The sequence below is a fragment of the Molossus molossus genome, unplaced genomic scaffold (assembly GCF_014108415.1).
Source record: "Molossus molossus isolate mMolMol1 unplaced genomic scaffold, mMolMol1.p scaffold_m16_p_5, whole genome shotgun sequence".
NCBI classification, from domain to species: Eukaryota; Metazoa; Chordata; class Mammalia; order Chiroptera; family Molossidae; genus Molossus; species Molossus molossus.
In genome coordinates this window covers 50,905,970-50,932,635 of record NW_023425388.1, presented here as the reverse complement: position 1 = coordinate 50,932,635, position 26,666 = coordinate 50,905,970, and the positions used below count along the sequence as shown (strand labels likewise).

General features: G+C 41.1%; 1 protein-coding gene across 7 annotated transcripts in view; it reads left to right on the top strand.

Annotated features, from left to right (window-relative positions):
- Positions 1-760: 760 nt before the first annotated feature.
- Positions 761-26,666, top strand: part of DGKG (diacylglycerol kinase gamma) — a 196,460-nt gene continuing 170,554 nt past the window's right edge. For 3 of the 7 annotated variants that reach the window (XM_036242390.1, XM_036242387.1, XM_036242388.1), the window contains exon 1: positions 766-1,016. The gene's annotated coding sequence lies outside the window, so the exon portion shown is untranslated. Of the gene's footprint in view, positions 1,017-26,666 lie in introns of all 7 variants that reach the window. The other 4 variants (XM_036242393.1, XM_036242392.1, XM_036242394.1 and 1 more) reach the window with 2 other exon arrangements.

Genomic DNA, 26,666 nt, shown 5'->3' with positions numbered 1-26,666 from the left:
TTCAAAAATAAGATGTGGTCTGTTTGCTGTGCAGAAAAATGGTTCATGGTCATCTAACAGCAAAGGAGAGGGAAATTAACAACCCTCAGCCTCTGAGACCTAATCTGGCGTCAGAGCCTAGCTCTGATGGGCTGTGATGGTCCCCACCACATCCGAGGAGGGGGCAATCTATTCAGATGGAAAAGCCACCAACCCCTTGCCACCAAGGTCAGAGATGTCAGCAATGTGCCCCTGAGCAGTCACAGTGATTTGGGGGCTAGAGACACGCACTTCCTGGGAACTTGTTGATTTTTTCCTTTGTTGATTGGGCTGAGATCTTTAGGCAGCCTAGACCTGGTATGGAAATGCTCTGTGGGTATTTTATTTGTCAACAGTTTTCCACCATCCTCAGAGTCTGGCCTCTGGGCCCTGCGAAGCCCCGCTACTACATCCTCTCCCCCTCTAACCTTCTAAATCCTCCGAAACTGAAGCCCTACCAGTGACAAGTGCCCAAATCATGCCTGCGCCCAAGCTGCACCAAAGGTGCACAGATTCCCACTGGGCCGATCCGATCCGCGCGCGCCTGTGCGTGCGTGTGTGTGTGTGTGTGTGTGTGTGTGTGTGTGTGTGTGTGTGTACATGCGCTCGCGCGCGCGGTTGTGTGGCAGGGGCGGGCTCTGCGCCCGGGGGCAGGGCTCAGCGCTGAGAGTGGCAGCTGGACTTACCAAGCCGCTAGGGGCAGGACGCCGCAGTGCCGTAGTAGCCGGCAGCCGACGAGGACTGCTTCGGAGCCGCGGATAACGGAACAGGCAGAAGACCCTGGCGTTGCCTAACCCCGGCAGGGCCGCCCGAGCTCCGCGGCGCCCACTCGGGCTGCCATACCCTCTTCCAGCGGGCTGCGCGGGCGGGAAGACGCTCAGACTCCGGTTTCGGTCCCCTTTCCGTCTCTAGGTTCCTCTTTCCTCCCAAGTAAGGGAATAAGACCAGAGGAAGGAGCGCTCTGGGGAACCACGCAACCAAGTGCTGCCTGGTGAGAGGTAAGACTGGCCGGCGCAGCGGCGGGGGGCTCGGGCTCGGGATTGGGCTCGGGCTCAGGCTCGGGCTCGGGCTCTGGGACATGGGCTGCAGCAACTTGGAAAAGAAGGGCAAAGCCGGAGACGGTCCCGTGGCCAGGGGAAGGAGCTGCAGCCGAGGCCACTGCGCCCACCCTGATGGTGCCACCTGCTCCTGCAAAGTCTCTGCAGGAGGAGATCCCCCGCTGGCAGGACGAGGGCACCAGGAGCGGCACAGGGTGGGGCCCGGGCTCCCTCTTGGATTGGGAGGACCTTCCAAACCTCAAAGGTGTGCGGGCGGGAGGCGGCCTTGCTCCAGGCAGTTTGCTGAAGCAACTGGTCAGATGTCTCCCCTTCTACACTTACCTTGGCTCTTTGGAATCCAGTTCGCGCTCCAATGTTCATAAGGTGGCAAGGAGCGGGGGACACTTTTCGTAACGTTTGGCCGCCAAAGGCTGTGACGGTCCCGCAGGGTTTCAGGACTTCAGGCATTCTGCAAAGCTCCTGGGCTGGGGGAGCTTAAAGGAAAGCTGAAGAGAACACGGATACCTTGACAATTATAAGCTAGGGAAGGGGAGAAGGGTCAAAGAGAGAATGTAAAGCTGACCTGTTTAGTCTCCGAATCATAAGATGTGTGTGTGTGTGTGTGTGTGTGTGTGTGTGTGTGTGTGTGTGATGAGGTGCTCACATCTAGTATCACCTGTGGGGTTTCGAAAACTCCCCCAGTCCACCTCACCCTGCATATTCTGAGATTTTCTTTCTCTGGAGGAGGGGACTAGATTTTGGGGAGGGGGCTGTAGAGTTAGAAAAGCCCTACAGGTGATTCTGATGCGCCGCCTCCGTCCCCGCCATAACTGCAGTGAAAAGCAGGGGACGGGAACCAGGAAGCATCACCCAGATGCGAGCCATCCAGCTGCAGAACTCGAAGTGGCGGACGAGACCCCTCCTCCGCCGTCCCCCACCCCTGGAGGCCGGAGGGTCTGCCGCAGAGCGCGGTGTTTTGTGGCTGCGCCGCAGTGACGCGCGGGAGAACTGCGAGCCCGCGGGCGCTCTCGTAAGCGGGCGCCGCGCGGTTGTTTCCTCTGCTTCATTAGCATACGATGACCTCGCTCTCCCGAAGAGGGCCTGGGAGGGCTGTTTGTCTTTCTCTAATTTTGGGTGCTTGGGGGAACGCACCTTGGGCCTGGAGGTGCGGACCAGGGGGAGTCACTGATGAACGGCATCAGTCAGGGCGCAGGGCCAAGGACTTCCCCTTCAGTTCCAGTCCTGGGAATGACTTCTTTATTTCGGTGCCTGGGATTCTTTGTCTAAAACACAGCCAGAAGAGACATTAGATCTTAGGGGGCAAAGGTTATCAGTTTGGTCACACACACACACACACACACACACACACACACACACACACCTACCTTTGTGCTTTATGACATTTTCATTCCAGGGTTATGTCCTAACGTGGGGAGGGACTTCGTCAGTTGTGGTGTTAGAAAGGACTGTATTTTGCCAAAGATTCCGTTCCGAATATAAAATTATACTCATTAAATAAGGCAGCAGCAACTAAGCAAACTTTCCTGTTGTTCCCTGTTGTGCTCCGATCTGTCTTTTCTTTCACAATCTCGCTTAAAGTTTATATATAGTGCTGTGGGCATCATGACAGGTATTTTTATGGGAGGATCTAGGGGTAGGAAGCAAGTAGATGAGGCTTTCCCACCTTACAATTTTATGTCAGTGTTTGATTCAGGTCAAGCAAGACATGAGGAGAGAATGATAAATATCAGAGCGTCTTGGAATCTAGACTCTCAGATAAGGAGAAACGGCTGAGGACATCTATTCCCCGCCCCTACCCAAACCCTCCACAGAACACCTTCAACAAGTGACAGAGGATCTCACCAACCTCTGTACCCTGTACTCCTAGAGGTCGGTGCATGTGTATGTCTCTTCTAGGGGAAGAAGCCTTAAAGCAGCTCTCTGGCTGATCTCTGGAGGAGCCTTCAGCTCCTCCCCTGGAAGGGAAGGGGGAAGAGAGAAGTACCTTTTTGTTGTGGTAAAACTCTTTTTTAAAAAATATCTTACTGTATTACATCACTATGATATACTCTTTTAGTATAAAAGTAATTCGTGTTGAATGCAGGAAATTTGGGAAGTCGAAAACTGCAAAGAATCAAACAAAGCACCCACAATTCAGCCACCTAGATACCACACTTGTCAATATATCGGCATATTTTCTTTCCATCTATTTTTATGTCTTGAAATCTTACAATTCATAGACAGCCAACATTTATTGGGTACCTAAAACATGTACTTTGCAGATATTAAGTATTTTATATTAATGGCATCATTTAATCCTCAGAAGTTTTTCTAAGGCAAGTATTATGTATTATCAACCCCACAGTGTTCAGGTGACTTGCCCAAGTCACACAGCCAGTAAGTGGCAAAGCCAAGATTCAAACCCAGGCTGTCTGACTCCTGAGTGGTTGCTTAGCCTCTGTAGCTAATGCTTCTCTTCCTTTTTTCCTAATTAGTGTTATAGCAAAAATCCTTCATGAACATCATGTTCATGACTGTATTTTATTACACTGTTAGTCGTTTACATTGTTTCCTGTCTTTAGCAACAACAAATAACTGTACAACATCCCTGAGCAAACTCTTTGCTGCACACATTTCCAAATACTTCCTTTGCATAGATTCCCAGAAGTAGAATCACTGGGCCAAAGGGCATGAATGTTTTTAGGTCCCTAGTATATATGACAAGCTGCTTTTCGGAGAGCTACATCAATTTACACTTCCATCCAGCAGAGGCAACTCTGCCACCGTCAAAGCAGGTAACCTCTTGGGACTGGCATAGACCAGGGCCTCACACAACCATGCCAGACCACAGGAACATCTCTCTGGTCTCATGGGAGAAGGAATCACACAGTAATCCTGCTTTATACACACAAGTATGATTATGGAAACCATACAATATAAAGCTGTACTTGTTTTGATGTGAACATGTATCAGCTGCAGAATTCTCTGTGTCACATATTAACTTTGAACTATTATGTAAAATATATAAATGGGCCTAAGATCCCCTTTCTCCACACAAGTAATTAGAACAGTCCTCACTCCTGTGAACATTCATCACTACCCCAGCCAGATTCAGCCAGCCCAACCAATCCGGAAGGGTTTCTGCACAGATTGGCCACATTCACAGAGCTGTTTGTTGACACTAAGTATCCGAATTCCACAACCTAACCACAGTGGGAGTTGATGTCACTTTATGTGTAACAGAGTTCACCACCACCCCCTCCCTAAATCCTTGATGTTTAGTGACTACTAATAGAACTAAAAAATAAGGTTACACACATCATCAAAAAAATGTCCTCAGGTGAAGAAAATGTGATCACAGAAGAGAAACTGAATTAGGCGATACAAAAAGACACAAAGGGGAAATTTTTGAAGAAAATACGTTGGCTCTAGCTCTGAGTTTCCCCTGGTTTGCCTCACAGCCACCTCTGTCACCAGCAGTGGGCTAAGTGGCCTTGGAATACAATCTGTTTTAAATGGAGTAATTATCAATTGAGCCCCCACTATGAGATCTACTTATTTAAGATTGCTCAGGTCTTAAAGTATCCTTCTGAGAAGCCTTCCCTGGCTGCTCATCTGGGTTAGAGATCTCTCTCTGCTGCACCTGTAACACCTATGCATACACTTATCTTCCTATGGTGAAATGATTTATCTGCATATCCCCACTCAACCGTGAGCTCCCAGAAGGTCAGCTGGCACCATACCCAGCACCTGAGAATGAAATATGATGAATGAACACATAAGAGAATCTTCCAGGTACTATGCTGGTGCTTTATGTGCTTTTCTCCTTGGATGCATCTTTTTACTGCTCAGACTGGTCAGTCTGAGAAATGTACCTGAAAGGTGTCTAGAATGATGCTGTCTATTTCTATATGGGACTATTTCCATTTTCATGTAATGCATTAAAATTAAATGAAATTTAAAATTCAGTTCCTCAATCACATCTCCAGTGCTCAAATGCCACATGTGGCTGCTGGCTACCATATTGGAGACAACAGATATAGAACATTTCAATTATTGCAGAAAGTCCAACTGGACAGTGCTAGGTAGATTGTAAGCTTGGTATAGGCAGGGAGTGTGAATTTTATTTTCTACTGTATCCCCTGCAACAGCACAGTGCCTGGCCAGCAGAGGAGGAGGCGGAGATGGGGTAGTAGATGTTGCAGTAACATTACCTATACATTTACTGAGCACCTGCTTTGTGCCCCACATTGCACTATATTTTATATACGCATTGTCTTACTTAATACTCACATCATGCGGAACCTGGTATTAACCCTCTTTCACAAACAAGGAAAGTGAGTCTCAGGAAGTTTAAGTGGTCACAAAGCTAGCTGGAGAGGCTGAGTTTAACTCAGGCGCTTATGATTTCCCAAGGGAAAGAACTGGTATAATTTGCAAATGTTAATGGCATTTCAAGAGTGTAAAATTTTGCTTGGAAGCTTAAGAGGCCACATCCCATGCTGGGTGAGGTAGGGAGAAAAGAACCCATATACAGTGTGGCCCAACCAGAGAGCTAAAACCTCCTCAGGAGAACAGACTAGCCAGCCACCACCGTCCGTGTTTCTACCCAGGGAGGCCTGTCACCAGCTCCAGAGAGAAGACTTGCTTGGTCACAATCTCATAGCCAATTAATGGCACAACTTGGCTCCCTATCCTCGGCTCAGTGCCCTTCTCACCTGCTCCATTCTGCCGTGCAGGCTGTTGGGTCCAGCATCCTCACTGTCATTATCGCTCTTGCCCCAGTTTTTTTCTAATTTCTTCATTCTTAATGAATAAAAAACAAAATTTCAAGGACAGTCTAATCAGCACTAAGTAGAGTGAGTTTATCACTTCTTTTGTTCTACCTTTTATATTTCTGTTGAAATTATAAAGTTGAATTAGGAATCTGTACCAGTAATACATTTAAAGTTTAGTATCAACTGAAAAAATAAATAAAAACCCAACTTTTTTTTTTAAATCCTCACCCGAGGATATTTTTCCATTTATCTTCAGATGGGGGGGGGGAGGGAGAGAGAGAGAGAGAGAGAGAGAGAGAGAGAGAGAGAGAGAGAGAGAAATGTGAGAGAAACACATCGATTGGATGCCTCCTACACAACTCCAACCAGAGCCAGGGACCGAACCCCAACTGAGGCACGTGCCCTTGACCAGAATTGAACCTGTGACTCCCTAGTCCACGGACTGACACTCTAACTGCTGAGCAAAACCGGCCAGGGCAAACCCAACTCTCTTAAACTTGCTCTTGAACTGTTTAATCTGCCCACCCCCACGCCATGCTTGTACAGATGCTACCTGAGACCCAAATACAGAACCCTTGCATTTATTCCTAATTTTATCTTGTTCAATTCAGTCTATCTTGCCAGCTTGCCCAGAAATTTCTGGCTTTGATTCTGTTAGTTACTGACCTTTCTGGTTGGTTTCCTGTCATCCCAAAATCTGATGAGTAGATCTCTTCTACTAAGTCATCAATAAAAATGGTGAACATTACAGGATTCTGAGGCATTCCACTATGTATTCCTGAAAGTTAGATATTAATTCAATAACTAAACAGCACTCTTTAAGAAGATTTATTGCACTTCTTGTACTATCACTGGGCCCATTTTTATTCATCTCTTTCAAAGGATTGTCAGAGGAATTTTATCAAAGGTCTTAATAAAGTTCAGATACTCTTTATCACTGGTACTGTCTTGATCTGCCTGCCCAATAACATGGTCAAATAAGAAATTTTGTTAGTCTGACATAAACTACTGTCATAACTTTAGTCCTAAAGACTCACTCCACATCCTATTCCAGAATGTTTCCTGGAATTAATATCAACCCCACAAGTTAGTAAATTTTTATAACTTATTTTTCCTTAACTATAATTGCAATAAAGTGATGGTGGTGGTAGTGGTAGTGGTGCTGGTGGTGCTGGTGGTAGTGGTGGTGCTGGTGGTAATTGTGGTGGTGATGGTGGTAGAGGCAATAGTGCTGATGGTGATAGTGTGGTGGTGGTAACAGTGATCACGGATGTGGTGGGGGTGGTAGTGGTGGCCGTTATTGGTGGTGATGGTGGTGGTTGGCGGTGATTGTAGTGATGGTGATGGGATAGTGGTGGTGTTGGCAGTCATAGTGGTTTTCTTACTCTCTGATTCTGAACAGATTACAGAGAGTGGTGATCTCAGTTGCATGCTGTCTTAGCACCTGGGAATATTATTCAATTAGTCCAAAAGACCTGTATTAATTTGAGGTGGAACTAAGTGTCTCTAGCATCATTAAAAATGAGACCAGGAAAGGGGTCGAGAGAGCACCTGGTCCCAGGCGTTCCTCTTCAAAATCAGGACTCCTGCACCCGAAGCGGAAGTGCCTTGCCGGGGTCACGCAGCCAGGACAGAAGCCCAGGTCCCCCACTCCTCCCCAGTGCTTTCCCAGGGCATAGCTTTTCTTCATCTTTGTTTCTGAAGCAGTGTAAGGCTTTGTTTTCCGCAGAAGTTTCCATTTTTTTTCTCTTGGAATAAACCTCTGAAGTCATTGATATCTCTGTGAAAATGAAAGATTCCCTCCTGATTGTGATTTAAAAGGAGAAAGGAGGAGAGAGCTTATGTTCCGTGTGAGAAATGCAGCTCTATCCATGGAAGGACAGGGGCACGGAGAGAAAAGGGTCAAGTAAGAAAAGATGTTTTAAATACAATCTCAATAATAATAAGTGCCTTACATGTGTACCACACGTAGAAGACTACAGTGTGTTCCTGTTCACGATCTCTCCTGATTCCAGCCACAGGTGTGCGGCAAGGAGCAGGGCTGTCACCAGCCTCATTTCTCTGGTGACAGCAGTGGCTATGATCTAGAAGAGTCTACTATGGCAAGAAATGAAGTGAAAGATAAAACTCAGTGGTCACACAGCAGCTGACAAGCCCCAGACTTGCCTGCCCAGCTAATCATTGGGGCCCATCGTGTCTTTCTGTGTGGTCTGCATGGATCATTTTCTCCTCACATAAGGCACAAACAGTATCATCTAAACAGGAACTAAGTTTTCACTTTCTTGATGGCTGCTCTCATATGAAAGTTCCACGTGGCCAGAGGTCAGCAAGGCCACTTTGACCCTTAAATGCTGAAATGCTTGAAATGTTTGGCTCGCATGTTTCCACTCCTTGCTGCATTTCCCCACCTCTGCTCTGCAGCAGCCTACACCACCTTACCAGCTGCCTCCGCCCTGCCTGTCAGTGAACGCGAAAGAGCTCGAAAAAGCTCTCAGTCTCGCAGAGCGTTCCTTCTCGGATCTTTGAGAGCCACACGAAATAGGTGCTTTCATACAGCCCAGCACACCCCCATCCCAAGGTTGCATCAAGCAGATGTCCGTGATCCCCAGAACCTGACTCCAGGACACCCACGGGTGGAAGTCGATCTCCCGTTCTTCATGCCAGGATGTCCAGCGGGCTTTGGCTGATCACGGAGTGATCTTTCCCAACAATTAAGAAGCCAGTGGTCATATTTTCCTATAGCTGAGGAAACCCCCACTGTTCCTAATTCTGAAATCATGCAAATCATAGCAAACGCACTCCCAAGGAGATTTGATCATTGACCAAGACTAAGTCGGCAGATGTACACAGTGGGGCAGAAGTAGGTTTACAGTCGTGACTACACAAAACACAGTTTATTCTTGTTTTATTATCTATTAGTGACTGTGTTATTTTCCATACGAACCACTATAAACCTACTTTTGTCCCACCCTGTATATTGAACACCCCCCTTGTACTAGGCATAGAACTAGTTTCTGGGGATTGACAAACTGGGTTTCCAGGAGTCGGGTGGCACTGTATAGAACAGAGCCAGAGAGATAACATGTCTCGTTATCTCTAGATGAGAGTCAGAGGAGGATTACTCCCCAGCTTGGGAAGGTATTGGGCCAAGGAGGTCAGGTCATACTCTCTGGGTGAGTAGATGAGCCTAAGCTGAAATTGAGGGATGGATAGAAGTTAAATGAAGGAGTGTGGGTAATGCTTTCTAGGTAGGGGGAACAGTGTGCCCGAAGGCTCTGAGGCAGTCCTTGTCTATTTTTAGTGTTACTGGAGCAAAAACTGTGAGTTGAGAAATGATGAGAGATGAGTCTAGAAATGTGGGCAGGAGAGTCTTCTCTGTCAAGTTAAAGAATATGGATCTTTTCTCATAGACAGTGGGGGACCACTGAGAAATTTAGTGGGGACCGACATGGTCAGACTTGAACCTTAGAGCAACTCCTCCTGCAATAGCAGTGGGTGGGGAGAAGATGGGAAGCAGGGAGCCCACTGGGAGGCTGTTGTGGGAATTTAAGTAATATGAGGGCTGAACAAGGTAGTTTAGATGGAGGGAGGCACAGACTTGTGAAAGAACTGGTAATTAAGTAGTTGTGAGGATGGTGAGGAAGGCGGAGGAACTTGTGTGGCTGGGACAGTAGTTGCCCCATTGACCATGAGAACCAAAGAACAGAAGCAAGAGTGGGGTTAGGTAATGATTCAGTTCAAGGCACGTTATGTTTGAGGTGTCAGTGAGAGATCCAGATGGAGATGTGGTTGATAGATGAGCTGTGTGGCAGAGACTCAAATTAGGGAGTCACCAGCGTAAGTGGTAGGTGAAACCACCAGAGCCAATGAGCTCATGGGAGAGAGAGTTTTCATTTATCTAGACACATGTATTGCCAGTATCTGAAAGATCCATGTCAAGGAGATCCATGCCTCTTTAATAAGGGGAGGAAACTTCTCACAGTGTTGAGAGTCTGGGCTTGGCAGGCGAGCTGTGGCAATAGCCATTTGGACTCAGCTAGACCAATGTCCACTTCAGCCAGGTGAGCAGTCAGGCACGCCGTTCGTTACAGAAATGCTTGGATTCCTCTCCACATTTGAGCGTCACAAATTGTAAGCACGGTCCTTTTTGTATAGAACAGTGGTCCTCAACTCTGGTTAACATTAAAATAACCAGGGAACTTTGCAAAAATAGCAACTGTGGGTCTTGAGGAGATGCTGATTTAATTAGTCTGGGGCTGGAAACTGGGCCTGAGTAGTTTTTAGGGGTCCCCAAGTGACACAGTGTTCAGCAGAGTTAAGAAACAGTGCTAAACAAGACATTTCCTTGCTGCTTCCTCAAATTACAGGGGTTTTTGGTCCTTAGCTCCTCTGGCAAATCTCCTATGAGTGCATTACAATTTCTCTAAAAGCCACTTTAAAATCAGAACCTACGCTGGGCGCTGCACACCAGTAAACACATGGTGGAAGTTCATGAAAACAGTCGTTAGCCATTTTAAAGACGAGAGACATCTAAGAATGTAAAAGTAACATCTCCTTATAAAATAGACACTATAAAAAAAAAGGAAAAAAAAAAACTTTAAAAAAAATCACCAAGTTATATTTACAGAGATTTAAGAAGACATAGTAGAAACTGTCAGAAGGGAGAAGTCTAAGGTTAGGAAACTTTGTCTTCTTAAAATGAAGAATATGGTCTTGAGTTAAAATCATGTAATGGAAGCATAAACATTAGAACAATGCAGAAAACTAACGATGAATGTAAAGTCTTACAGTACAGATAGACACATAAAGAAACGAAATAATGAGAGACAAAGTGGAAGCTACAATTCAACACATTAAGTATTAAAAACCAGAATTTTTCAAGGGTAGAAGCAATGAAACGTGAGTTATAATAAAAAACATTAAAAAATATTTTTCTGATTTCAGTTCAAAATAGTTCATTGCATGTCAGGGACAATTAAAGGTATATTTTGGTGAAAGTTATTAGTTTATAAGAATAAAAATCTATTGGTATACAATCAGAAAAAGAATATTTTATTTTTAAAAAGCATGTGTCAGACTTTCTGCAACAAGGAGGGTGATATATGGCTACAGAATTCCAAGGTAAGCAGACTGTGACCCAGAACTCTGCATTCGGTATATGTGAGAAAAAAGGAAAGATGTTCTTAGATAAGAAAAATATAAAGAAAGTTGACCACTGAAATCCTTTACTGAAAAGAAATATTTATTCAACATATTCTGATGAGAATAGAAATTAATGAACATCAAAATTTGGGAATGGAGAAGATGTAATATAAGATATGAGGTGAACAATGAAACCTGTCAAATATGGGCTTAATGTTTAAATGTTATTGATATGGCTATGAAACAATGTAGTTATCAAAAATCATTCTTTTTTTTTTTTTTTTCCATTCTTTGTTCAGATAGAGCAGGAGGGAAAGAGAGGAAGAGAGAGAGAGAAACCTCGACGTGAAAGGGACACATCGAGTGGTCGCCACCCACACGACCCAACCAGGGCCAGGGACAAACTGCAACCGAGGTACATGCCCTTAGCGGGAACCAAACCCGGGTCTCTCCAGGCCACAGGCCAACGCTCTAACCGCTGAGCCAAACCGGCCAGGGCCAAAAATCATTCTTAATAAAAAAAAAGATTCATGAGAAATTTAATGAAAATAATTTGGAGCTAAAAACTCAGATTAGTCTAGAAAAAACTCAAGTGCTAAATTTCTTATCTTGTACTGAGGGAGACAATGAATATTGTTTCATTGTTGATATAGATAAATATGTTTAAATATATTTTTAATTTTTTTGTTGTTGTTGTTCAGATAGAGTGGGAGGGTGAGAGAGGAAGAGACAAAGAGAGAAACATCGACGTGAAAGGGACACATCGAGTGGCTGCCACCCACACGACCCAACCAGGGCCGGGGACAAACTGAAACCGAGGTACGTGCCCTTAGTGGGAACCGAACCCGGGTCTCTCCAGACCGCAGGTTGACGCTCTAACCGCTGAGCCAAACCGGCCAGGGCTAAATGTATTTTTAAATGAGAAAGAGAACAGATGAACATAAAACTAGACATGCCATGTTTAACTTCAAAATTAAGAGGAATATTTGGAACGTTATAGACAAGATTAAAAATTAATAAAGACCCTGGCTGGTGTGGCTCAGTGGTTGAGCATCTACCCAAGCACCAAGAGGTCGCTGGTTTGATTCCCGGTCAGGGCACATGCCCAGTTGTGGGCCAAATCCCCAGTGAGGGGCACGCAGGAGGTGGCCAATCAAATGTTCTCTCTCATTGATGTTTCTATCTCTCTCTCCCTCTCCTTTCCTCTCTCTCTAAAATCAATAAAGAAAACCAATGAATATAGAAAATAGCAATGGAACATAAAAAAGAAAGTATAAAATCAGATGCTAGAAGTGAGGTCAAACATATTATCACATTAAGTATGAATGGTTGAATTGTTTCTATTAAATGACAAAGGGATATACTAAGCAAAAACTAATTTTAAATATTTAAAATGGGGGAAAAAGAAAAGAGTATAGATATACCAGGAAAATGCAAACCAAAGAAAGAAGGGAGAGTAATATTAATATTAGAAATGTAGACTTTAGTGCAGGAAACCTTAAATGATGAGTCAAATGTGATTAAAAGATATAATCCATTAGAAGACATAGCATCCATAAATATTTTTATTCTGAATAACAAATTTCAAAATATATAAAATAAAATTGTCCAAACACAATCACAAAAGGAATCAGTGTATTTCTATCAACCTTAAACACATTGAGTAAATAAACAAATGAGTGTATAAAGAATTTTAAGGATATAAGGAATCCGATGAAATGAACATACACTTGATTTCACATTCAAGCATGAACAAATATGTAGCTATTAAAATGCTTATGAAATATTGAGAAATTTTTATCTCAGTTAAAGAAAATTGTGATACATTGCAGAAAGTAGAAATTGTCTTACAAGTAAGAGAAAAAGGAAACTGAAGCAGTTACTTTGGATAATTTATTCTAAAACCTTGCGGTAGTCTGGGACCTGTGCACGTCCACCTGCCACTGTGAATTCAGCATGCAGGGAGAACAAGACTCAAGACCCGCTATTTGACAAGCATCAAGTCTATAGCATGCTTCCTTCCTTAAGAATGTGTAGAGTAAGACAGGAGCTAAGGAAAATGCAAGATAAGGGAAAAAGAATAGCATACAGACCGAAAATAAATGAACTCCTCCAGTTGGACCTCAAAGGACATTTTAGGAGACTAGAATCCTCTTAAGAGGGCAAGAAGCCACGGCCTCTACAAATCAGAAGAGAACTAGAATAGACTGAGATAAAAATGAAATATGGTATGCAAAAATATGAATGAAATATGGAAGGATTGCAAAGAAACTAGAACACAGTAACAGAATTAAAATCTATTAGGTGGAACTAATGAGCAGAGTTTATTCTATAGAAAATCAAATTAAGTATGTGGAGGAAGCAATGTCATAAAGGATAGGTAAATAGTACTAAAGCCAATTTAAAAAAGAGATGTCTAGGTAATTATTGTAAATCCAGTTTTAAAATAGTATGCAAAAGTAAAATTTAAAGAAGATATGCATTGTTACAAAAAATTATGAAACAACAAACATGAATTTGAAACCCCAGATTACATTGATTACATTTTTGAAAACCTGAACTAAAATGGTGTTTCTCTAGAGTCTACAGGAAAAGATGGGATACTGAAAATAAAATATTCTGAGTTCCTTGGTTCAATTATGAGAGAGCATCATTTCATTTTGAACATTTAAATTTAGAAAATAATAGTTATATAATTCCTTTTTTCATTAATACATCTTCTAAACCAAGGGGTCTAAGAAAACATACTCTATATGACAAAAGACAGAAAACAAAGAAAATGGCAAAGAAGCATTAAAAAAATTAGAAGGAGCATAGAAATGATGAGATCAAATACCTCAGTTATAACAATTAACATAAATGAACTAAATTAAATACTTTTAATAAAGGTCTTCAGCCCTGGCTGGGTTGCTCAGTGGTTAGAGAGTCAGCCCACGGACCGGAGAGTCCAGGGTTCGGTTTTCGCTAAGGGCATGTACCTCAGTTGCAGTTTGTCCTCAGCCCTGCTTGGGGTCATGTGGGTGGCAGCCAGTCGATGTGTCTCTCTCACATCAATGTTTCTCTCTCTCTCTCTTCCTCCCTCTCTCCCTCCAGCTCTATCTGAGATAAATGCAAAAATGTCCTCAGGTGAGGATAAAAAATAAAATAAAATAAAGGTCTTCATATTAGGTCCAAAACTACAATTCAACCATATGCTACTTACCTTAGTCATTCCTGAAACAAAATAATGTGCAAAGATTAAAAGAAAAACACCGAGAAAAGGCATAGCAGCAATGAACAAACCCTAGAACAGAAGTCATGGTATTAACATAAGACAAAATGCAGTTCAAGACAGAAGTCATTAACTAGGACAATGAGGGCTGTTATATTAATGAAGACTCCAGCTCACAGTGAAGATATATGAAAATATATGCATCAATAAACGTTGATAGATTAAAAAAAATCATTTTGCATACAAAACACAATAATGGTGAAAACTTCAAAATGCTACTCTTGGGCTTTTATATATCAAACAAGGAAGAATGTAAATACAGGAATTGTGAAATATAATGAATACAATTTTTAAAAATATATGTTGCATAATATCTAACACGCAGAGAATAAACTTTCTTTTCCAGGGGTTATGGAACATTCATAAAAATTAATTCTGTATTAGGTTACAAATAAAACCTCAGCAAGTTCCTCAAAGCAGAACTAGTAAAGGTCATAGTCTTAGCCATTAGAAATGAATAAAAATTAAACAGCAACATGGGAGACAAGTAATAAATTATGGTCTGTACAATAAAATACTCTGTAGCCATGATACATAATATTTTATGTAGAAGAATGTTTAATGACACCAAATAATGGTCACCATATATTGTTAAGTGAAAAAAGTTTTAAAAAAGAAGATCAAAAGAAGTTTAAAAAAAACTTTAATGCGTGCATCACTACATGGAAAAATTCTAGAAAGAATTTACAGCAAAATGTTAATTATGGTTATGGTTGGTGGTGAGATTATATGTGATTTTTATTTTAGAGTCATTTTAAAATATGACATGGAGGTGGGCTGATGAATGAAATAGACCCAGAGACATAGAAAGGAGTATGGTTCAGACTGACAAACCTCAGAGTAGGGGGGTGGGGCGGGGGTGGGATGGATGAGATGAACCAAAGAACTTATGTGCATGTAAGCATAACCAATGGACATAGACAACAGTGCTAAGGGCTGGGGGATGGGATGGAGAGGAGGGTGTCAAAGGGGAGGGAGAAACATCTGTAACAAAAATAAATTAATAAAAATTTAGAAAAAAAGGAAAAGAAAATATGAGATGGATTCTTGGCTAAGATTAGTATCATGCTTGCACTGTTAACACTTTGTAGGCTCTATAGTGTTCCATTTTTTTATAATGAGATAAATTAGATTTGGTTGCTGCTAACCTTTTGGCTTTTTGCTGCTGCTGTTGTTCTCCAAAATTCTTCAAAGATCATTCAAAGATCAATAAAGCTGTTCAGGAGCCTCCACCAGAAGTTCTCCTGGTCGTCCTTGTTCCCAAGCAGTAGTCCAAGCCATTCTTTGCTCTTCTGGCTCTGAAATTAACCAGTCCACTTCCCAAACTTCCCCAAATCCATTTTTTTTTTTTTTTTGCCAACAGTTTTTATTTGTTTGTGTCTTTTAGTATTTTCAGATCATTTTGAGCTATTTTTCATGATGTAATCCACATGTGTGTGCCATCTTCCTATGTATTCCTTGTTTGTGTGCCCTTCCTGTCCCTTATTTCCAAATGTCCTTTTCAGACATGAACCCATGGCTTAGTCCTGGAATCACTTTTTCTTTTCCCTCTCGTCTTAGCCTTAATCTAGAGTGTCTGGCTGTTCGGTACAGCCAGGCTTCTCCTTGACAAGCATGACCTCGGAGCTGGAGTGGCGTACTTCTCCTCAGATGTCTCTTGCGTGCTCCAGCAGACCGGGTCTTTCTGTTGGTCAGAATGAGGCCCAGAGGAGTTCGTTCAGTTAAGCTTCATGACTTCATATCAAGAAGGGAAATAAAAACCTTTTTATGATGCTTTATTTTTTTGCCAAATGAGGTTTTCTGTGAACGTTCAGCCAGAACAAGTTTTCTTTCACTGCTTCGACTGCCCTGTGCTAGAATGGGAGGGGCTGGGAACGCACCCTGTGTCTCTCCTTATGGCTGAGCGGCCTGTGGAAAATGCTCCCGATGGTATCACGTGTGCTCATCGCCCTTTTCTGCTCACTCACATGATATTCTAGGTACTCTGCCTTTAGGATCACGAATTCGCATCATAAGCCAATTTTGGGTCCAAAGCCATGTTGCCATGTAGACAGAGCCTGTAGGAAAATAGTATCCTATCAGCGTGTGTGTATTTGTATGTGTCTCTAGACACCTCCCACCTCATCTTTGTCTTTTTTTTTTTTGGCCAGCAATTCTGCTCCTTGGATATATTCGTGGTATAATTCCAGCTCTTTGACCCTCTTTCTCATCAGCCTCCAGGCAAATAAATGCCTCCCCACTCCCCACCATGCTCAGGAGATAAAAGCCTTTTATTACTAGATATGAAAGTAATGATAAATTACTGTCAGCATCTGATAAATCATGACCCAGAAAGCTACAACTAGTATTGACACTGTTGGCTTTTCTTTTTATCTCAGAACCCCAACCATCAGCAGAAAGACTGCATGTCAATGATCATCCCTAGTTCCAAGTTTTTCACTGTCTTGCCCAAAACTAGTGGGAGACTGGGTCAGACTAGATGATAAAGGACCTTGAATGCCTGGAACAGAAATTAGACACCAACCGATAGTCAATAAGGAGCAATTGTTGGTTCTTGAGAAATAGAATAATTAAAACTAGTAGCTTTTGTAGAGTGTTCATATGCAGAGCAGACTGAAATGGAATGAGGAAGTTATGAAGACTAGAGGCAGATGCTGAGGCCAATTTGGGGGCTGTTACCCAGAAACTAGAGGTGCTATCGCAAGGAATGAAATGAAGAGAAACGGACAGAGCTGACAGAGAATATAAAAAGAAAAAGTTGGTAGGTTGGTTTCTGATTTGGTATTCACATTTGGTGGGGGGAGGGGGGAGCAGGTCGGAGGTGAGTAATACCAATTATCAAGCATGCTGAATCTGGAGAATGACATTTCCATTGAAAAATGAGGAAAATCTGTTATTTCAGTTTGGAGGTGGATGGGGGTGGAAGGAAGATAAGTTTGAGACTAGATCTATTAATATAGTTAAAAGTCACACCTAGTGAATGATTGGATGACTGCATAAACACATATAATTCCATCAACAACAGGATGTCTTTCTGACTTAACTAAACTCAACATGTAATTTCATGCTCTGATCAAAACAATGTCAGTCAATCATATCAAATGATTTTTTTCTTCTTTAGTGGGGGCTGGTTTCTGTTGTCTGTTTTTATCCAGTTCAGAATGATTCACTCAGAGAGGTCAATCTCTCTAGTCGGACTATAATTTATTAAACACATTCAGCCACATGACTAACTCTGTGCTCATTTGCCAAACCCTCCAGTATCCTAATCCAGCTTGCACATCCAGCCACTCCTAACACCTGCAAGCAGAAGTTGCCACAAAATTCCCACATCACAATTTTCTGCTTTATTTGTTAATTGCTTCTTAGGGATGTAAGTAAAAATTTACATCATTTGATCTTTTACAGCTAGTGCTGAAAAGCATTATCTTCTCCTTTCATCCTGTTCCTTAAACTGAGGTCTAAGATTTTTTTTTTTTTTTTTATCCTCACCCGAGGACATTTTTGCATTTTTTGTTCAGACAGAGCGGGAGGGAGAGAGAGGAAGAGAGAGAGAGAGAAACATCGATGTGAAGGGACACATCGAGTGGTTGCCACCCACACGACCAACCAGGGCCGGGGACAAACTGCAACCGAGGTACGTGCCCTTAGCGGGAACCAAACCCGCGTCTCTCTGTACCGCAGGCCGACGCTCTAACCGCTGAGCCAAACCGGCCAGGGCGGGTCTAAGATTTTTCATCCCTAAATTCTCTCATCTTAAACCCCTTCCTCCATTATATGAGGCACTAAAGGTATCAGGGAATCTTGGTACATTTACCTGAATTTGATAAAGAAGAAAGGAAGGCAATTGACATTTCTTGAGTCCTATGTGCCAGGAACCATGCTAGGACATATATATTCATTATGTCCAATCCTTCTCTTTAACATAATATCACTATTCCGATTTCCCAGCTGAGGAAACGTGGGCTCAGGCAGATTAAATAAGAATAAGTAATGTGCTTAAGACCACAAATCTAGACAATGTCGCGGATGAGATGCAGACGCAGACGTGTAGCACTCCAGGGCTATATTCTTTTCTGATTTCTGACATATCTAGATTTCCAGGTATAGGATAGTTTTGGCACTTTGTTCTCATCAGAAATCAGTAGTGGTACAAAGGAACAGTTGAAGAGAAGCTCTTTTCACCTCACAGGCCCTAGTGTGTAGATCTCTTGACATCTCACCCACTCCCCCCCCCCCCATACACATACCCACCCTTGAGTGAACAGGGCTCATGAGTCTGGAAGATTTGGGGGAAATGAAATGGCACATTCCTAATTAGTGTGAACTGAGGAATTAAATAGCTATAATTTTTATTAAAATTGAAAATATAAGAAATAATCTCATAGCATGAGAACTGTCAGTTCCCTGAGGGCTGAGATCAGTCGTAATTTGTCCTTGCATCCCCCATACCTCTTAGTAGAGTATTTTACACATAGCAAGAGGTAGGTAAATATACAGCATAATTGTTTTTTGGACATTATTATTTTAACCAAACTTTATAGGAAAAGATAGGATAAATAGAAAAGTCCACCATGATGTACAAAATAACATTTCCAGTATAGAAGAACTTCAGGTGTTGGTAATTCCTTTATACACACATAATACTCATAAAGTACAAAAAGACATATAATGCACATTGGTTATCATTTAAGCCCTTTCTACACGTTCATGTATAGTACACATAGATTTGTGCTATAAGGCACAGTCTCTAACCAACATAGGTAAACTTTTAAAAGACTGCCTTGGGTTATGCCAGAGAAAATAGAAGCAGACTAAAATGATGAAAATACGAAATTTCCTTTATATTTTTAAAATTATATGAATAATACATTACCTTTTTAAAACATTACAGATAATGAAATCTCAGTTTCTAATTTCTGTGTGTTCCTTCGGGATAACTATTATGGTGTGTGCATCCTTTCGCTCTCTCTATCTCTTTTGCAGTTACATACACATATTTGCAATATTAAAATATTACATATAATTCTAAGTTTTTAAAAAATATCATTTTCTTCTACAAGTTCTAATAATTATAATAACTGCATAAGGGAGATTCTATTATTCTCATTTTACAAAAGAGGATGCCAGGGCTCAGCTAGGTTAAAATTTTTTAATTATTCCAAGGTCACATAGCTAGTAAGTACCTGAACTAAACTAAGCCTTCCTTTCCATGAATAAGATATTTATCCATTTAGTCAGTTTTCCTTTAGTCCTTCAGTATATTTTTATAGATTTCTCCATAAAGGTCTTATACGTTTCTTGTTAGGTTTATTCCAGGGTACATTTATTTCACTTTTCATTAAAATTGTGAAAGAGATATTTTTCTGTTATACTATATTTTGTATTTGGCTATTGCTTGTATAAAGGAAAGCACTTCATTTTAAATACTGATTTTATATAGTTAGTTTGCTAATATTATGTAATAGTTTGTTATTTTATTCTTTGGGTTTTTCTAAGTATACTATCATATCATTTAAGAATTGTGACTGTCTCATTTTTTCTATCCTAATGTGTGAACCTCTTATTTCTTCTCCCCATTTAATTTAATTTTTCTAGGACCTCTAGTAGATTGTTGAATAGTAGATGTCTTAGTGAACATATTTTTTCTTGATTTTAATGCTTCTAATACTTTGCCACTTATTTTCTAAATAAGTATACACTTATTATTTCCCAGTGTCTTGTTGTCTGTTGATCTATTTTTCTTAGTTTTATTTTTCCATTTTTATTTAGATATAATTGACATACAATGCAGCATAAGTTTAAGGTGTACAGCATAGTACTTTCACTTACACATATTGCCGCAATAAGTTTAGTTAACAGCTGTCATCTCATGTAGATACAAAAAGAAAAAAGTAACTTTCTTGCAATGAGAACTCTTAAGATCTACTCTCTTAGCAACTGTCCTATGTATCATGCAGCAGAGGTAACTGTGGTCTTCATGTTGCACATTATATCCCTACTAGTATTTTGCCACTTGAGTATGAAGTTTGCTCTGGGGTTTTGGTAGATATTATGAAGTAAATAATGTTCCATTTACCTTTTAGTGTGCTTAGAGGTGTTTGCTTTTTCGTCATATTTTAATGTGAAATTTTATAGAATTTTTTTCTTAGTATGTTGAGATTTTCATGTGAATTTCTCTTTTATTCTGTTTAAAAGTGTATTATATTGATAGGTTTTTGTAATATTGATCCATCCTTCCTTTCCTGGAATAAACTCTATGTATTTCTCTTTTAAAAAAATTTTTTTAAAATTAATTTTTAGAGAAAGGAAGGGAAAGGAAGAGAGAAAGAGCAACATTGATGTGAAAGCAGAACATCGATTGGCCGCCTCCTGCATGCCCTCCAGTGGGGATTTGGCCCATAACCTGGGCATGTGCCCTGTCCAGGAATCAAACCAGCAACATTTTGGTGCATGGGTCGACACTCAACCACTGTGCCAAACTAACCAGGGCTATGTATTGCTCTTTTTTTTTTTTTTTTTTTTATTTATTTTTGTTACAGGTGTTTCTCCTTTTTCCCCCACTGATTTCCCTCTCCCCCCCCTCCCTGCCCTGTCCCCAGCTTTGTTGTCCATGTCCATTGTTCATGCACACATGCATATAAGTTCTGTGGTTTATCTCTCCCCCACCCCTCCCTCTTCTGGGGATTTTCAGTCTGTACCCCTTATGTATTGCTCTTTTAATACTTTACTGGATTTAGCTATTTTATGGGGCAGGGTTGCTTAATTTAGTAAGGAGGTTGGTCTATAATTTGTTTTTATCTGTGCTCTCCTAATTCAGCTTTTGTAACTGGGTTATACTGACATTATAAAATAAATTGTAACTTAACATCTTTTTCTGTGCTTAGAACAACTTATGTAAGAGAGGAATTATTTGTTCCTTAATGATTCTTGTAACTTGCCCATAACATTGTCTGAACCAGGAAGATTGGGCAAGGAGACTTTTGAATATTGATTCGATTTTATCGGTAATTATTGGACTAGTCTGGCTTTTCTATTTCTTGAATCACTTTTTTAAAAATTTAAGTGTAATTGACATACAATTTTAAATTAGTTTCAGGTGTACAGCAGTGACTTGACATTTATATACCTTTCAATGTGTTCAGAGTAAGGTAGTAACCATATGTCACCACACAAAGTTACTACAATATTATTGACTAAATTCCCTGTGCTGTACATTACACATGTGTGACTTACTTATTTTATAACTGGAAGTTTATATCTCTTATTCCCCTTCACCTTTTTCACCCACCTGCACCCACTCCCCTCTAGCAATTATCAGTTTGTTCTTTGTATTTATGAGTCTGTTTCTGTTTTGTTCTATTTGTTCATTGTTATTCTTTTAAAATTCCACATATAAGTTAAATCATAGTATTTATCTTTCTCTGTCTGACTGATCTCACTTAGGATAATACCCTCTAAGTCCATCTATGTTGTTGCAAATGGCAAGATTACATTCTTTTTTATTGCTAAGTAATATTTCATTATGTATATATACCACATCTTCTTTATCCATTCATCTATCAATGGATACCTGGTAGCTTCTATATCTTGGCTATTGTTATTAATGCTGCAGTGAACATAGGGGTGCATCTATCTTTTCGAATTAGTGGTTTCATTTTCTATGGATAAATACCCAGAAGTGAAATTGCTGGGTTGTTGAATTACTTTTGATTATTTGTATTTTCTCAAAAAACATTCATTTCATCTAGGTTTTCAAATTATTCTCTCATTATTTAATAAAATCTCTTGCATTTATAGTTATGCCCCCTTTTTATTTCTAATATTTCTGGTTCTCCTTCCCTTCCTCCTGCTCCTGTTCTTTTTCTGGTCTGCTTTTTCCTCCTCCTCCGCTTCCCCTTTTTTCTTTATCTATCTCTGTATCTCTCTGTCTCTCTCTCCCCCATCAAAGAATTGCCTATATTATTATTTTTTTCAACGACAACAAGAAGAGCTTTTGGTTTTGTTTACTAATTGTTCAGTTGTTTTGTTTTGGATGCTAGCTTATTACTTTCTGCCTTTGTCTTTAGTACTGTCCTCCTTGGCTTTATTTAAATTTATTTTCTTGTGTTTTTTTCTCTTCTAGTTTCTTGAATTGGAGGCTTGGATAATTTCTTTTCTTCTTCTTTGTTTTCTAAGAAATTCATGTAAGGCTAAAAATGTCCTTTAAGCATTGCTATAACCAAATTGCCCATTTACCAGAACGATATGCAATGATTTCATATTTTCTTCTTTTTAAACAAGAATTTAATTAAGAATATGTAGGTTTTTAAATTTTTCATATTGTTGCAGATAAGATTTGCTGAGAAGCAGATTCTGGGATGAAAATTGCAGTGTGGGACTGTTATTAGTTTTAAAAGGAGTGCTCCTGGGATCACCACCTGTGGAAGTGAAGGGACAGAGCAGGGTTTGGCAAAGGGAGAAGTTGGACTGGGATGGTCCTGCTGAGTTGTCCCCAGCTGGGGTGAGGGAACCAGGCCTTTATACACCTCCTTTCAGTGTCATTCAGTCATTGAATGTGGGTTTCCCAGGAAGTGGGCATGACCTTGGGCAAGGCAGCTCTTTCCAGCTAAGCTAAGACAATTCCTGAAAAGTGTTGACAACAGAGATCTGTCTGCCAGCAGCTGGGGGAAGAATCCTTCCTTCCAGGAGGAGCTGATAGGCACAGTTCAACAACTCCTACAAATACTTATAGTTTAACATTTTAACTAACTTTTGGTTGTTGATTTTTAATCCATATAAGACATTTCTCCCACGAATGCAAATATTATTTTTTATTGAATTTCAGTGACTTCAGAGTATTTAATTAGATGCACAAACCCATATTGTGAGACATTTTATTTGCTTGGAATTTTTTGCTATTATAAACAATGCTGTGACAATGCTTGGAGCTGAAATCTTGCAGAAATAGTAATAGTAGCCACAGAGGTAGTGCTGTTATTATTGCCCATAGTTACTTTCTTAAGATAAACATATAGAAGTAAAATTACATGGAAATGCACATTTTGAGGCTATTGATATTTAGTGCTATTCCACACCAGCAGTGTTGGAGAATTTCTATTTGTGCTTTCTAATCAATAAGGATATTACCTAATTTATTAACAATTTCATAAGGTAGCGATGATATCTTACTATTATTCTATTCAATGATGTATGATTTAAATGAGTATTAAAAAATGACATTTTCCAGCCTAAAATGAGGGCACCAGATCCGATGTGGCAAGAGCAAAGACTTGATGTCTAACATTTCTGGAAGGAAATGGGATTATTGTTAGAAGGAACCTTAAGTATTACTTACTCCACTCTCTGCAATTATCAAATGTGAAACTTGAGGTCTGGAGAGTGAAAATGACTTGCTAAAAATTACCTACCTACTAAATACTAATACCTGCCAAGATTAGACCCATGGGTTCCAGCCACACCACTCCAATTTGCTCTGGAAATGAATGTACCTTTCTTACCAGCTTCCAAAACCCCATCAAGCTGTGGTGCTGCTGAAACTGGAAATGATGAGCTGCTATGAAATAGTGTAGATTTTGTGCTTTATTCTCATCAGATTACTTAAACATATGATAAATATATTTATATTTTCCTGATGACTGTCTTGTGCTGAGTACTGCCATGTGATTTTCGTGGCCCTCTTATCTCTGTCACATGGCATAATGGTGAAGAATACCTTCAGAGTTAGATTATCTGGATTTGAATCCTGAATCCAGCCATTAATAGCCACACAACCTAAGATAAGGTACTTAATTTAACCCTCTGTGCTTCTGTTTCCTTATCTTTGAAATGGGCATAATATTTGTATCTATCTTATAGGGCTGTTACAAGTAGTCAACCAGATAATTCTTGAAAATTGCTTAGGACAGTCTGGCATGTTGTAAAGGTCAGCTGTTATTAATTAGGTGTTTTTCAGGCTGGGCCCTAGATACCTCTGGGGTGAAGAGGACCATCCAGGGACATATTGTCTGGGGTCAGAGGGAGGTGTAAGTGCCCTTAGGTGCTGTTGTCCATGGTGCTGAATCATTACTGCATGATTGCCCATTAGGACGTTGTTTCTACGGATTTGGTGGACGAAGAGGCCCAGGACTGCCCAAAGACGTCCACAGATGAAATCCTGGGCTCCTGGAATGAACCATGCCACAAATTCTCAGGCAGTTCACAATCCTTCCCGGGTCTGAAAACCAGCAGAGACACTAGAGGAAGTATGGGCTTTGCATTCAGGCAGACATGAAGTGGAATAAGAGCTCAGCTGCCTGCAAACAGTCTGATCCTAGGTATGTTGGCATAATGCCACCTACCTTGAAAGATTATTTTGAGGATTATATTAATGAAGAACAAGTAGCAGATTCTCAATAAATGGTGGCTATTGTTTACGTTGTTATGGACAGCAGAAAGTGGAGGAAGGAAAAAGAACGGAGAATGGGAACTCAGAGTATGTCAGAGGAGGGAGGAGAGGGAACATGAAGTGGAAAATGCTCACAGACCAGCTCACCACATGTTCCTCCTGATCCACAGGAACTTAGCAGCCTGAAAGTGGTTTCACACACTGTTCCAAACCTGAACATTGTCCATTTGATGTGGTTTTGTTGTGGTTACTGTTCAAACACATACACACACAAACACACACCACACCTCTGCCACCACAACACCTGGTACATTTCCAGTGCTATCCTTTCCCAAGCTTGCCAAGCCCCATGCCATGCCTGGCAGTGTCTCTTCTTGGAAAGTTCTGTTTCTGACATAGGAATGAGCTGTGGCGAGAATAGAGCTGCCATTTTCTCACCCTCTCCGGGTTTCCTATTTGTTTGTTTTTGTTCCTTCACTTTAGGGTAGGAAACTCCTGTTAGCTGTTCTGTGCTCTCTTGAGACTATATGTTCAGCACAAACTGTCACAGAAGGGGTGTGAAACATAGATCCAGACTGTAACGAAAGAAAAATTCTGCAAAGAATATGCCATAACATGAGCGTTTTAGGAGTTAGGCAGGATGACAGGCAATCATGGGCCCCTGGTTTTTCCGTAATGTTTTAGTGCCTCAGAAAGGTGGAAATGATTTGAGAGATCCAGAATCTGGCTGCCTTAGGGCCCCCTTATGGAGAAGGAATAGCTTCAGGCATTCCAAGCTCCTCTTCTTAGTCCTGTTTCTTACATTAATATAAAGCGGTGGTTAAAAAACATTGGCCTGCGTCAGAATCTCCATGGCTCCGTAAAACCAACTGCAGGGCCACCCTGAATGTCTGTAGGTCTGGAGTGGCTTTTAAGAATTTGCTTTTCTTACATTCCTGGTGATGCCAGTACTGCGGGTGTGAGAACCACACTTTAAAAACCACTAATGGGACATTTTAGTTGCTATGACTCTCATAAACATTATACACATAATTCTCATAACAGCCCTGTGAACCATGTATTACTATTATTATTATCCCCATTTAGAGATGAAGAACACTTGTTTAATGTCTCATAATTGTAAGTGGTAGAGCCAAAATTGAATTCTGGTGTCTTTAATTCCAGTGCCTGACTTGTGCTTGATGCTTTAGGCAGAAGGCTCCTGACACTGGACATGAGTCATTTCCCTCTGTAGTGATCTTGTGAAGGAGGCCTCCTGTATCAGTCTTCTCCCAGCATCAGCCCCTCGGCTATGGAGTCTTGAGTGGAACTGCAGTTTTTGAAATTTAGAACCCCACTTCTTCAGCATCTCCTGTGTAGCACCCCTAGTGGCAAGGACAAGAGAACATTATCCCACATTTTGAGAACAGTTACAGGTGACCCAAGGGCCAGAGTGGGATTTTTTCCCCCCAAAGTCTCATGTTTTACCTCACACTTCCTGCATATTTTGCATTCTATTCCATTTGTGTTTATGTTTTATATAACGTAGATTGTCCCCCCTCAAATAATATTGGCTTTCCGGGAGCATGCCATGGTTTTCCCTCCGGCCTGCAAGTTACCTTCCAGTTCCAGGATGAGGGTTCAGTGCCTTTGGCTTCTTGGTGGTATCAGCACCTAGCCCAGGGCCTGGCCCTTCTGTACTTAGTACTTATTCATCCAGAAGCAATGAAAGGGAAGGCAATGGCCTTTGGGACTAAACAAACACCAGGTTCTGTCTCAGTCATTTTACAGCTGTAAAATGGGCATAAAATATACCTTCTCCCAGAGTTATTGCCTGGTACAGATGAAGTGTGCAAAGCACCAGATGTGTTATATTCTATAAATGGAGGTGGCTTGTTATTGTAATGATTTGTGGCATGGGTGAATAGGTAAATGAATGAATGACCCACACTCAAGCTGTGAATTCCTTGGGCTGTGAACACTCCTCAGCCTGACAATGCCTGCTTGTGCCAAAGGCAGCCCCCTCAGGGAGCACATCTCAGCTTCTCCCAGGA